Below are 11,055 nucleotides of genomic sequence, written 5' to 3'. Positions count from 1 at the left end.
GCACACAGATATATACATATACTTTTCTGTTTGTTTTTCCTCACTCATGTGCCTGCAGTCTGGCTGGACTTGTGTTGATCTTGGTGGGATCAGCTAGATTTGACTTCAATCTGCAGATTTGATCCAGGTCTGTTCCAAGTATCTCACATTCTCCTTGCATCAGTGGCTACCTGAGTCATGTTCCTGGTGAAAAAAGACATGCAAAAAGGCAAGCACAAACATGCTGGCATATTTCAAGCTGCTGCTTTTGTTGTATTCTCAAATGTGTCATTGACTAAAGTAAGACATGGCCAAGATGAAAGCCAAAGGGCAGGGAGATACACCACCTACAGGGGGAGGTGGAGGGGATTGCATATTTATTTGCTGAATGGTAATCCAGACGATTACCCAGATCTTTCAGTTTAAAAATATTTTTATTGATTTAAGAGAGGAAGAGATAGAAACATCAATGATGTGAAAGAATCAGTGATCGGCTGCCTCCTGCATGTCCCCTCCTGGGGATCGAGCCCGCAACCCGGGCATGTGCCCTGATCGGGAATGGAACCATGACCTCCTGGTTCATGGGTCAATGCTCAACCCACATAGCCATACTTGGCAGGTATAGGTCTTTCAGTTTTAATGCACAGTTTTCTATTTAGACATAAAACCAATAGAGAATAGAGCAGAATGATAACCACACCTTGACAGTGAAGGTTTTCTCATTGGGTCCTAGCTCTTCCCCAGACCCCTCCCACCCTGGTTGGTTCACACAGCTGGTAAATAGCAGAGCCGGACTTCATGCCTGGTTCTATCTGATCCCAAAGCCTGTCACTTAACTCTGTTAATGAGTAGAGTTTAAGTGATGATGAATTTTTAAAATCATCGAATGCACAGAATTGGTTAGACTCTCAAACTTAATCTGTTACTTGAGCTTGGGAAGTGAGTAATGACCCCAAAACTCTGTTATCTAGTAACATTTCATATTTTTATTAATTTATTTAAATACTTATTGAATAACACATATAATGTACTCTGCTAGGTACTATGTGCGAGAGGCATAAAAAGCGAAACATTGATACTGCACTTAAGAAATTTTCAGTTTAAAAGGGAAACTAAATATGCATAGAAAGAGAATAAAAGTTAGAAAGGGATACATATTAGACTGTAAGATACACAAGGCTGGAGGTCATTCTGGCTTGGTTTGCTCTTTAATATTCTTGTACACAATAGTAACTCAGAAAAAGAGAGCTTTGCTCCAGTTGAAGCGTTAGGGAAGACTTTGTGGGAAAAGTGGCATTTAACCTAGGGCTTGAAGGATGTAAATGATTTGGACATGAGCTGGTGTCCAGTGAAGGTGGTGAGGGCAAAACATTCAAGGCCAGAGGATCAGCAGGAGCAAGGCACAGAGGAAAGCAGGGAGTGTCTAGGGAACAGCAAGGGCACTTGTGTAGGTTGTGGAGCCGGTTGGTGGCAGATCGAGGAGGTCCCTGAATTGCCAGAGAAAAGGGTTTGGATTTTATCCGAGGCAAGAGGGAGACAGTGGAGTAACACGAGCAGCGCTGCACTTCAGGAAGAGAAATCTGTTAGCAATTTTAAGATGTACTGGAGACCGCAGTCAAAAGGTTGGTGTAGCATTCCAGATAGAAATAGCAAGGGCCCAATGAAGGCCTAAGCCAGGTGACAATGGAGAGAAAGCAATAGACGTGAAAAATGTTAATAGGGGAAGACAATGTCCGAGATTCATTTAATGCTGGGGACCAGTGAGAGGGGGGAAAAAAATCAAAAGATGGGATAAGTACCATTAAAAGAAATCAAGCTCACTGAAAATGGACTGGTTTGTGAGTAAGAATCCCGTTTGGTTATGGTCGTTCTGAGTTCGAAGGTATTGTTGGGTGTCCGGGTGTGAGCAAAGCGTGGGTGGTGAGGGCTGGAGAGTCTCCATCAGCAAGACGTGATGCTGAAGCCCCAGGGTTGTCCCCGGAGAGCACCAATGGTGCAGCTTCTGGGAGCCAGGTCCAGGGTGCCCTTAGGCGTGCTGCCACCATGCGGGGTCTCGCGGGGCTTTTCACTGCGTCTCAGTAGCCAGGGTTCAGGGTTTAGATAATATTGGTCTTGACACGATAGAGGATGTGTTTAGAACACCTGCGTTTTAGGGTGTATGTGCGCGTGTGCGCCTGCGTGCCTGTGAAAGATACTGCCCTCCAATGATCTAGCGATTCCCAAGCCTCTCCGAAGTAGTTTTTATAGTGGACGGTAGAGGGCAGCAGAGCCCCACATTTCACAGGAGATGCAGGCGGTAACCTCAGAAGCTTCTCTTCACGCCCCTGCATCTTTTTTGTTAATGAAACCATATCCCCCTTTAAAGCTGGAGAACATAATTCGTTTCCTAAGTTGCTATCTTTGGGTACAGAGGAGCTGAAGCTTTACTTTCGGGGAGCCTCTCTCCAAGCTGATGGGAGGAATGGCGTTAGACTTGCAATGGAGAGTTTTTAGCCGGAGCGTTAACTCCACCCTGAAGACTATGTTTTTTATTAAAGAAAATAAAGTAGGCCCATCTTTTAAGATACATTTGGTATTATAGTTCCTGTCGTGGCAAGTGCAGCTTGCAGTCCTTCTTGCTGCTATTGGCGGGGTTTCCGCAGGTAAAGCTGACCTGAGATAAGGGTGGGTGAGGAAGCCACACTCACAAGTATAACCTGTATTTCTTTGGTTTCTGACCTAACGCACTGCTGCAGCCCTCCAGTCCTTTCCAATCCGTCATTTTCCGTCCTGGCTTCCATCTACGGTCTAGACTGCCTGTGAGGCAGGAGGCACAGATCGGAGGCTTCTCATTTCTGTTCCCAGTGCCTGGCCGCACTGTCTCCCACCAGGTGATGTCACTGCTGGGCCCTGAGCTCTGGGATCTACCGTGGCCCTGAGTGCAGAGCTGCGGGACTTGCTTCTATGCGTTGGTACAGGGACAAAGGCCATATCTCCTTGCACATCACTGTCTCCATAGCACTAGCGCTATGCCTGCCATGGAGTAGGTGCTTGATCATTTTAAAAAAAAAATGTTACTGAAGAAGCACCAAAGCCTTTTCAGCTCAATGTCTTACGGGATTTTAACTAAACAACAACAACCCAGTTTGTTTTTATCAGTTCTTTTACTTGAAATTCTTCTCTTTCTCAGCATTAGATATATGTCCATGGAGGTAAGTACAAAAGGCAAACTCTCCTGGGTTCCAGCAGGAAGGTGGGGGCGGTGTGCAGAGAACTGGGTGCTCGGTGCCAATGGCTGAGCCAGGACAGGCCTGTGGCAGGCACAGTCACGTGACACTGTCCCGCCATTTTTTGATTGTGCCGTTGCCCTTCAGCCTCCCGGCGTTGTTCACACTGTGTTCCCCTTTTGGATGTTCTTCCTCTTTTCTGGTTCCTGAACTTCGTATCCTGCCCTATTCTTTCTTTTTCCCTCATAGCATTTATCACGTTCTATGAAATTCTATAGCCTATCTGTCATGCTTGTTGCCTGTTCGCCCATCTCCTAGTAGAAGGTCCGCTCCATGAGAGCAGGGATCTTTGTTTGTTCATCCGTTGATCCCCACCACCTAGAACACTGCTGAGGCCATAACAGCGACCCAGTAAATATTTCCCAGATTAACAAGTGGAACCTGAAGGCCCAAGTCAGATGTCACGCCGCTGCCTCAGCGGATCCTTCCATGTCTGGCTGTGTGCTCGGTCCTGGAAAAAGTGTGTTTATTTGCCCTCTACGTTACCATAACACTTCGTTTATGTTTGCAGTATAGCACATACCCCACGGTGACAGTCGCTTTATATTTCAATAAAAATGATAAAAAAGTAACAGAATATTGAATTGGAAGTTCTTTTAAAAAAGACCTTTTTAATTGATTTTAGAGAGGGGAAGGGAGGAGAGAGAGAGAAAGAGAGCGAGACTGAGAGAGAGAGAGAAAAGAAGCATTGCTTGGCTGCCTCCTGTACACCCCCTTCTGGGGATGGAGCCCACAACCTGGTCATGGGCCCTGACTGGGAATTGAACCTTCAACCTCTCAGTGCATGAGACAATGCTCAACCAACTGAGCCACACCTGCCAGGATTAAATTGGAAATTTTGATTGAGGCACCAAGATGCAATAAGAATAAAAATTCAAAGTCAGGTACCATCCAAAGATAGAAATTTCCATGAGCTTCTTGACTCTTAGAAAACCCCCCACCCCCATTGTGGATATTGAAGGATCAAGACAGTGGAGGGGGGTGGGGGGCTTGGTAAGGAGGGTTTCTCCGGAAGAGCAGTGCATGAGCCCTCCAGCCACAGCCGGAGGAGCAGGGAGGGCGCGTTACTTTCAACTGAGTCAGGAGAGGGGCCTCAAAGGGACCTGGTGGAAATATGTGTCTCTAGCACTTGCGGACACACTCGACTGCTCTCTGAGTCTTGCCCAGAAATGATGAAAGGCGAAGACTGGCTGGCCAGCAGCTCCGACAGCAGAGCAAGGGGGCTGCTCCTGGAGTTTGTGGTGGGGGAGCAGAGCGTTTCCCTGAGAGCAAACATGAGCCACGTGGGGGCCAGTCTGGAGTCATTTAAAATCTTTCCCAAGAGGATTGCTGCCTGGAGGTTTCTCCTCCCCCCCTCTCCCCACCAGGAAAGCCAGAGAGAAAAGCGGTGGCCACCCAGAGGAAAAAAAACACACTACCTTTGTAAGAGGAGGAGTAGTCAAATAGTCCTCAAATGTTTTTTTGTGGGGAGGAGGCTTTGAAGAAATTGTTAGACAGAGTCATCTTCAAACACCCCAAAGCAAAGAAGGCCTCAGATGCAAGAAACTGGCCCCCAAGAAAATTGGTCAAAATCAGAATGACTTTCTGCCTCTCTACCTTTTCCCATCCCTCTTTGCCTCTGGCCGGGTGAAACCTGGTGACAAACCAGGGGACAGGAGAAATGCTGAGAGCTGGGAGGCACTGCAGGGGAGAGAGAACGTTGGACGAGGCCCGTCTTTCTCACTAACCGCCGTCAGCCTGCAGCAAAACCCTCACCAGAAACGATTTAACACGGAACCAGGCAGGAAGTTGTGCTTCTTACATGGGACTGGACATTCCGGTTTCTGAATTAAGACAGTTTTCCTGACTTACAGTGACTTGAAGACTCTTTTCATTGCCTAGGAATCTTTCAGAAATGTGATGCTGTCCGAGATTTTGTTCAGGGCCAGTGGGAGTACTTCCCCTCTGCTGACATTAAAAAATAATATTTTTTACAACTGATATTAGAGAGGAAGGGAGATGGAGAGAGAGATGAAAACATCAGTGATGAGAGGGGATCACTGACCACTGCCTCCTGCACGCCCCACACTGGGGATCGAGCCCATACCGGGCATGTGCCCTGACCGGGAATCAAACCCTGACCTCTTGGTTCATAGGTTGATGCTCTACCACGGAGCCACGCTGACCGGCTTCTTACATTTTAAAGAAAAGTCGAACCCTGAGATCACCTCCGGTGAGTCCTGCTTGCTCACAGCATCAGAGCCAGTGTTCCTATTGGCTAATGTTTACTGTGTGCTCAGTGTCTTCCAGGCGCTATGCTAACTATTAATATGTTTATCTCATGATTCTGCCAACAGCCCTATGCGAGAGGCACTCTGGTCCTATTTTACACGCAGGAAAACTGAAACGGAAAGACAGGAACTAACTTCCCTGAGGTTTCCACACACCGATTTCGAGTAGAGCAGGCATCTGAAGCCAGGTGCTCTGACGATGCTTCATCCCTCACCCGATTCCCATTTCCTCAGCAATGGGGCTGCTTTCCCGCTCCCATTCCTCACGCACAGCCCGGCGGTGACATCTAGTGCTCCACCAAGTTTTCATTAGCGCGTGGTGCAGAGATGGTGGCAACATTCCGTAGTAACACACACAACAGTCAACACAGCAGCAAAAAGGGGCTTGGGCTTTGGAGTTGATGCACCTGGGTTTGAATCCTGTTCTGACTTCGGGGAAATCACTTAGCTTGTCTGTGCCTCAGTTTCCTCAGTTGTATAATGGAATAATGGTGCCATCATGGTGGTGTGCTGAGGGCCAGGGAAGATTACAAACACATAAAGCACCTGACTGTACCTGGCAGGTAGCACCCAGGAGACGTACCTGCCATCGCATGTGGCTCAGCAACGTGATGACGTTGGCTTCCTTGGGTGTTGTGTTATGTTGGATTCTGAACCAGCAGAGGTAGAGTTTGGCCATGACAGACAGGTGGACCCAACCCTGAGCAAAATCATGTCGTAGAATTGAAGCTCCTGAACAGTCCACGTGCTGCCTGGCGTCGTGGCTGGCTGGACGCTCCTGCTAGTGGGCTGTTCCCCAGTGTTTCCAAGTGCACCGCCTCCCCTTGGCAGCTGTCATATTACAGGGGTCCCTGTGCTGGTTCCTAAATCCGCTTATTCATAGTTGTAGTTACATGATGTAATTAACGAGTATTTAAATGAAGTATGGCCGTGACAAGATTAGAGCACCTTTGCAGTTATCCTCCTGCCTTTGGTTTTCCATCTCATTAGAGGGGGCATTCTGTCCTCATGCTTTCTTCTCTTCCTTTTATTTTTGGAGAAAGAGCTGACTGAACCCATTCATACTAGACAGAAATGGCTGCTGCCTTTCTCAGGGTCAATTGCACTTTAATAGGAGTTTAATTCTCTAACTAACAGAAGAAGCTCTAAATGAGGGAGTTGAGTACCAAGGGCAGGGTGACTGTCTCATCCTGCCCCAAACACGCTAACAGTCCTCCTGGATCCTCTCTGCATGCTTAGGAATCGGGTGCTGTTTCTGCTATAATCGTACATTGCCTTTTCATGCCCATTCCTGCCTCGGCCAGAGTAAATGGAGGCTGCTTGTCTATAATGTAGGGTCAGTATGCATTATAAGTAAATTAGAAGCAGTACTTATGGTATAGCTTCTCCAGCCCACAGAATAAGCTCCCAATTTTTATTCTTTTGTGGCAAACCCCAGGTCCAGAGCTACTCAGTCTGTCTACTGCCTTGTGAATTCCCCGAGGGTGAAACGTGTCTTTCATTTACCTTGGCACACTGCCTTGGTAAATGCTCATGGAACGAAACACTTGAATCCCACTTAATGTATGATCGTTTTAACTTCCTTTTAATGCAGAATTAAGAACGTGATGCAACTGAAATCAGACAATTAGAAAGGACTTAGGGAAATTGTAGTCCAGCCATCTCACTTTGTACAAGAGGAAATTAAGCCAAAGAGAGGTGAAAAAACTTGCTTAAGGTCATACAGTGAGTTAATTCCAGACCTGGATTTAGAAGCCAGGTCTCCTGACTCTTAATCTGGGGATCCTTTGCTGTTCTAGCTGTTATATTTGAAAATCAATAATAATAAAAGTGTAATATGCTAATTAGACTGGACGTCCTTCAGGATGACCTTGCGGATGAAGCCTGGGCTAAGAGGGAAGCCCAGGTCCCAGGTGCCAGAGGGAAGCCGGTGCCGGCAGCCGGGGGAAGGAAGGCCCATTCTTGCACAAATTTCGTGCATTGGGCCTCTAGTGTATTAATAATATCCAACATTTATTTAGTGATTACTATAGTCCAGATGTAATTAATAGCCCTTCACATTTATTAACTCATTTCATCCTTGCAAGAATCCTATGAAATAGACACAATTACTAGACCATTTTATGAATAAAGAAATTAAGGCATAGAGAGGGTAAGTAACTTGTCTAAGTCAATTGGTACAATCATATCTTCAAACTAGGAATTTGGCGGAAGGTGCCATGAATAAATGAATATTTCTTTGATTCTTCTTTTTTAAAAAACGGAGATAGAATTGATATATAATATATTAGCTTCAGGTGTACAACATGATTATATATATACTAGAGGCCCAGTGCATGAAATTCGTGCACTGGGGAGAGGGGGGTTGTCTCTCAGCCCGATATCCTTAGCATTGCCGTGGAGGCAGGAGAGGCTCATGCCACCACCGCTGCACTCGCCAGCCGTGAGCCCAGTTTCTGGCTGAGCGGTGCTCCCCCTGTGGGAGAGCACTGACCACCAGGGGGCAGCTCCTGCATTGAGTGTCTGCCCCCTGGTGGTCAGTGTGCATCATAGCAACTGGTCGTTCTGCTGTTTGGTCGATTTGCATATTAGCCTTTTATTATATAGGATAAATATTGACATGATTACCATAATAAGTCTAGTTAACATTTAGCACCACAGTTACAAATTTTTTTTCTCTTAATGAGAACGTTGAAGATTTACTCCCTTAGCACTGTTTTATTTTGTGAATGATATTCTATTTAGTCATTTTATTACAACTGAAATTCAGAATTCAAAACGAATATCCTTGCTCGTGAGCCTCATAGAGACCCCAGGAAAGTTTCAGCCTTGTGCTCCACATTGTCCTGCTGTGTGAGTGAGCCTTTATGAGCTGGCTGCCCCTGGGTTTCCCTCGGGTTCTATTGCCCACAATTTCACCTGGGAAAACCAAGTTCTCCAGATCACATCATGCATGTCAGAATGAGGCTTCTGGACACTTTTGCTTATTCTTTGTACAGCTTTTCCGAGTTGGCTTAGGCAGCATTCTCCTTGGAGCGATAATGACAACGTGCTTCCCATTGAACTTTTTCTCCAACTTGCCTACAAGCCAGACTTGAATTTTTTGGAAAGATTTCAGTTGAGGAACAAGAACAAAGATTATAATAGCTGTCCAACCGCCACCCACTTCAATGTCCTTGGATGCTGTTATATTCAGCCCCTGTAGCTGGGCCTTGAGATCCGAGTTCATCTCCAGCTCTAGGAGAGCCTGGGAGGTGCTGGACTAGAGCTGGTCTGGCTTCTCACCATTGGGCTCCAGGACCTTCATGCTCAAGGAGAACATGGTCTTCTCCTTGGTGAGCACCGGCCTGGGAAGAGGCCTAGGTCTCCCAAGAGCTCATCAAATCTCTCTTACAAAAGAGTATGTTTTGATTGATTTCAGAGAAAGGAAGGGAGAGGGAGAGAGAGATAGAAACATTGATGAGAGAGAAACATCAATATTGTTTGCCTGCCTCCTGCACATCCCCTGCTGGGGATTGAGCCTGAAACCCAAAATGGACCCCTGGTGCATGGGTTGATGCTCAACCACCGAGCTACACCAGGGGGGCCATATATTGATTTTTTAAATTTGTGTTTTAACTATTTTAAAAACATCTCAAATAATGTAAAGGTTAATCAAAACTGTAAAAAGAAGAATGTATCAAACTGGAGCAGACTATTATCTATATTTAATAAAAGCTTTTGTAAAAAAGAAAATGAAGGCTTTAAGAATCTAATTGGAGACTAACGAAAAGAAGCCAAGCCCTGACCGGTTTGGCTCAGTGGGTAGAGCGTCAGCCTGAGGACTCAAGGGTCCCAGGTTCGATTCCAGTCAAGGGCATGTACCTTGGTTGCGGGCACATCTTCAGTAGGGAGTGTGCAGGAGGCAGCTGAATTGATGTTTCCCTCTCATCAATGTTTCTAACTCTCTATTCCTCTCCCTTTCTCTCTGTAAAGAAATCAATAAAATATGTTTTTTTTAAAAGAAAAGAAGCCAAAATTTTAGCAGCCATAAAAGAAACTTCATTACATATAAGTCCCTTCAAAATAGTCACCATGAAACTATAGAAACCTGGGATGATGTTATTCTTACATTATTTATAAAACTCCTCTTAAGAATTTCCTCTAGATCCTATTGCACTTGTTGTTGTTGGTAATTATATTAGTCAAGTTAACACATAAAATGAACTGTGACAGTAATGTTTTCAGTAATGAAAAAGTTGTCCTATTTGGGGGGATAAATTTTATTTTTAGAAATATGAAGAAACAGGTCTAATGAACACAGCAACCAAACTATTCTTGGTCAAAGACAGAAAGCATGACCGCAGTGTAATGTGACCAATTTTCTCATGATGGAAACACCCCCAAACTGGCTCTTCAGGTGACATTGTCATGTATGTGAGATGAATTAGAAAGGCAGGTAGGATTCAAGTTACAGAGGCTAGAGTTGCAAAGCTGATGAGCCTGAATGTACTTTTTAATTCAAGGGGGGATCCAGTGAAGGTTTTTGAACAGTAGAATGACATATATGGTAAAGGATGGAGGGAAATGAACCATATTTGGGAGACCAAATCAAGTATCTTTCTAAAGATTGAGGACATTATGATATTCTTGAATTGTACTGACAAAATAACCCTTTTTAGGAACAGGAAATTATTTGACGTAATTTATTAGTAGTTGCTATTCTGTCCTTTCAAATTAAAAATAATTTCCCTTGATGGAGAGAATGAAAGTGCAGGAAGGTAAAAAAGGAAAGGACTAATTATTGATTAGCAGTGTTATATTGAGTCATTAATTGGTTGAATGGATTTAGTTGATGATTAAGTCTTTATTTATATTTTGTAAATAATACCATAAAAACCTTTTATGGCGTTACATTCGTATCCTCTGCATCTTCCATAATGCCTCAAATTTAGAAATAACATTTCATCAGGGTATAGCTGATGAGTGGTTATTTACCCTTAAATATTTCTTTTCCTATTTGAGGGTACCAACACTCACTAGGTCAAATTAGGATCTTATGATTTATTCTAGATACTTGTCTTTTCTATGCCATTTACATTAAATATGTAACCGAGGCCTATATCGCCACACAATCATTGCCTTCTTTTGGTCCCTGTGAACTATCTGTGAACATCAACAATCTTACTGATTTTTAAAAATACAGTCTTAACCCTGGTAATAAATTTATATGTTCATTCATATATTTAATCCTGCAAATAATTACCAAGTGGCTTTTTAAGCCAGGCACTATTTCTGGCTCTGGATACACAATAATGGACAAAGTAGACATGATCCCTGATTTTCATGGATTTATAATTTAATAGGAAAATGGGTATAAACCTATATGTGATTATGAATTGTAATCAGTGCTATGAAGAAAAAGAATAGCGGTATGAGAATGACACTGGTCAAATTAACCTTTCTAAAGAGAAAATCTGACCATGTCTACATCTTACTTTTACTCCAGCTGCCTTGAGGATCAAGTATAGGCTCCTGAAAGGGACTCACGAGGAACCACA

At 44.4% G+C, this 11,055-nt stretch overlaps 1 pseudogene; it reads right to left on the bottom strand.

Annotated features, from left to right (window-relative positions):
• Positions 1-8,281: 8,281 nt before the first annotated feature.
• Positions 8,282-8,837, bottom strand: LOC132230823 (small ribosomal subunit protein eS7-like; annotated as a pseudogene).
• Positions 8,838-11,055: the final 2,218 nt, after the last annotated feature.

This window comes from Myotis daubentonii, chromosome 3 (genome assembly GCF_963259705.1).
Source record: "Myotis daubentonii chromosome 3, mMyoDau2.1, whole genome shotgun sequence".
NCBI classification, from domain to species: Eukaryota; Metazoa; Chordata; class Mammalia; order Chiroptera; family Vespertilionidae; genus Myotis; species Myotis daubentonii.
Note: the sequence above shows the minus strand (reverse complement) of the source record. Positions and strands in the feature narration are given on the sequence as shown.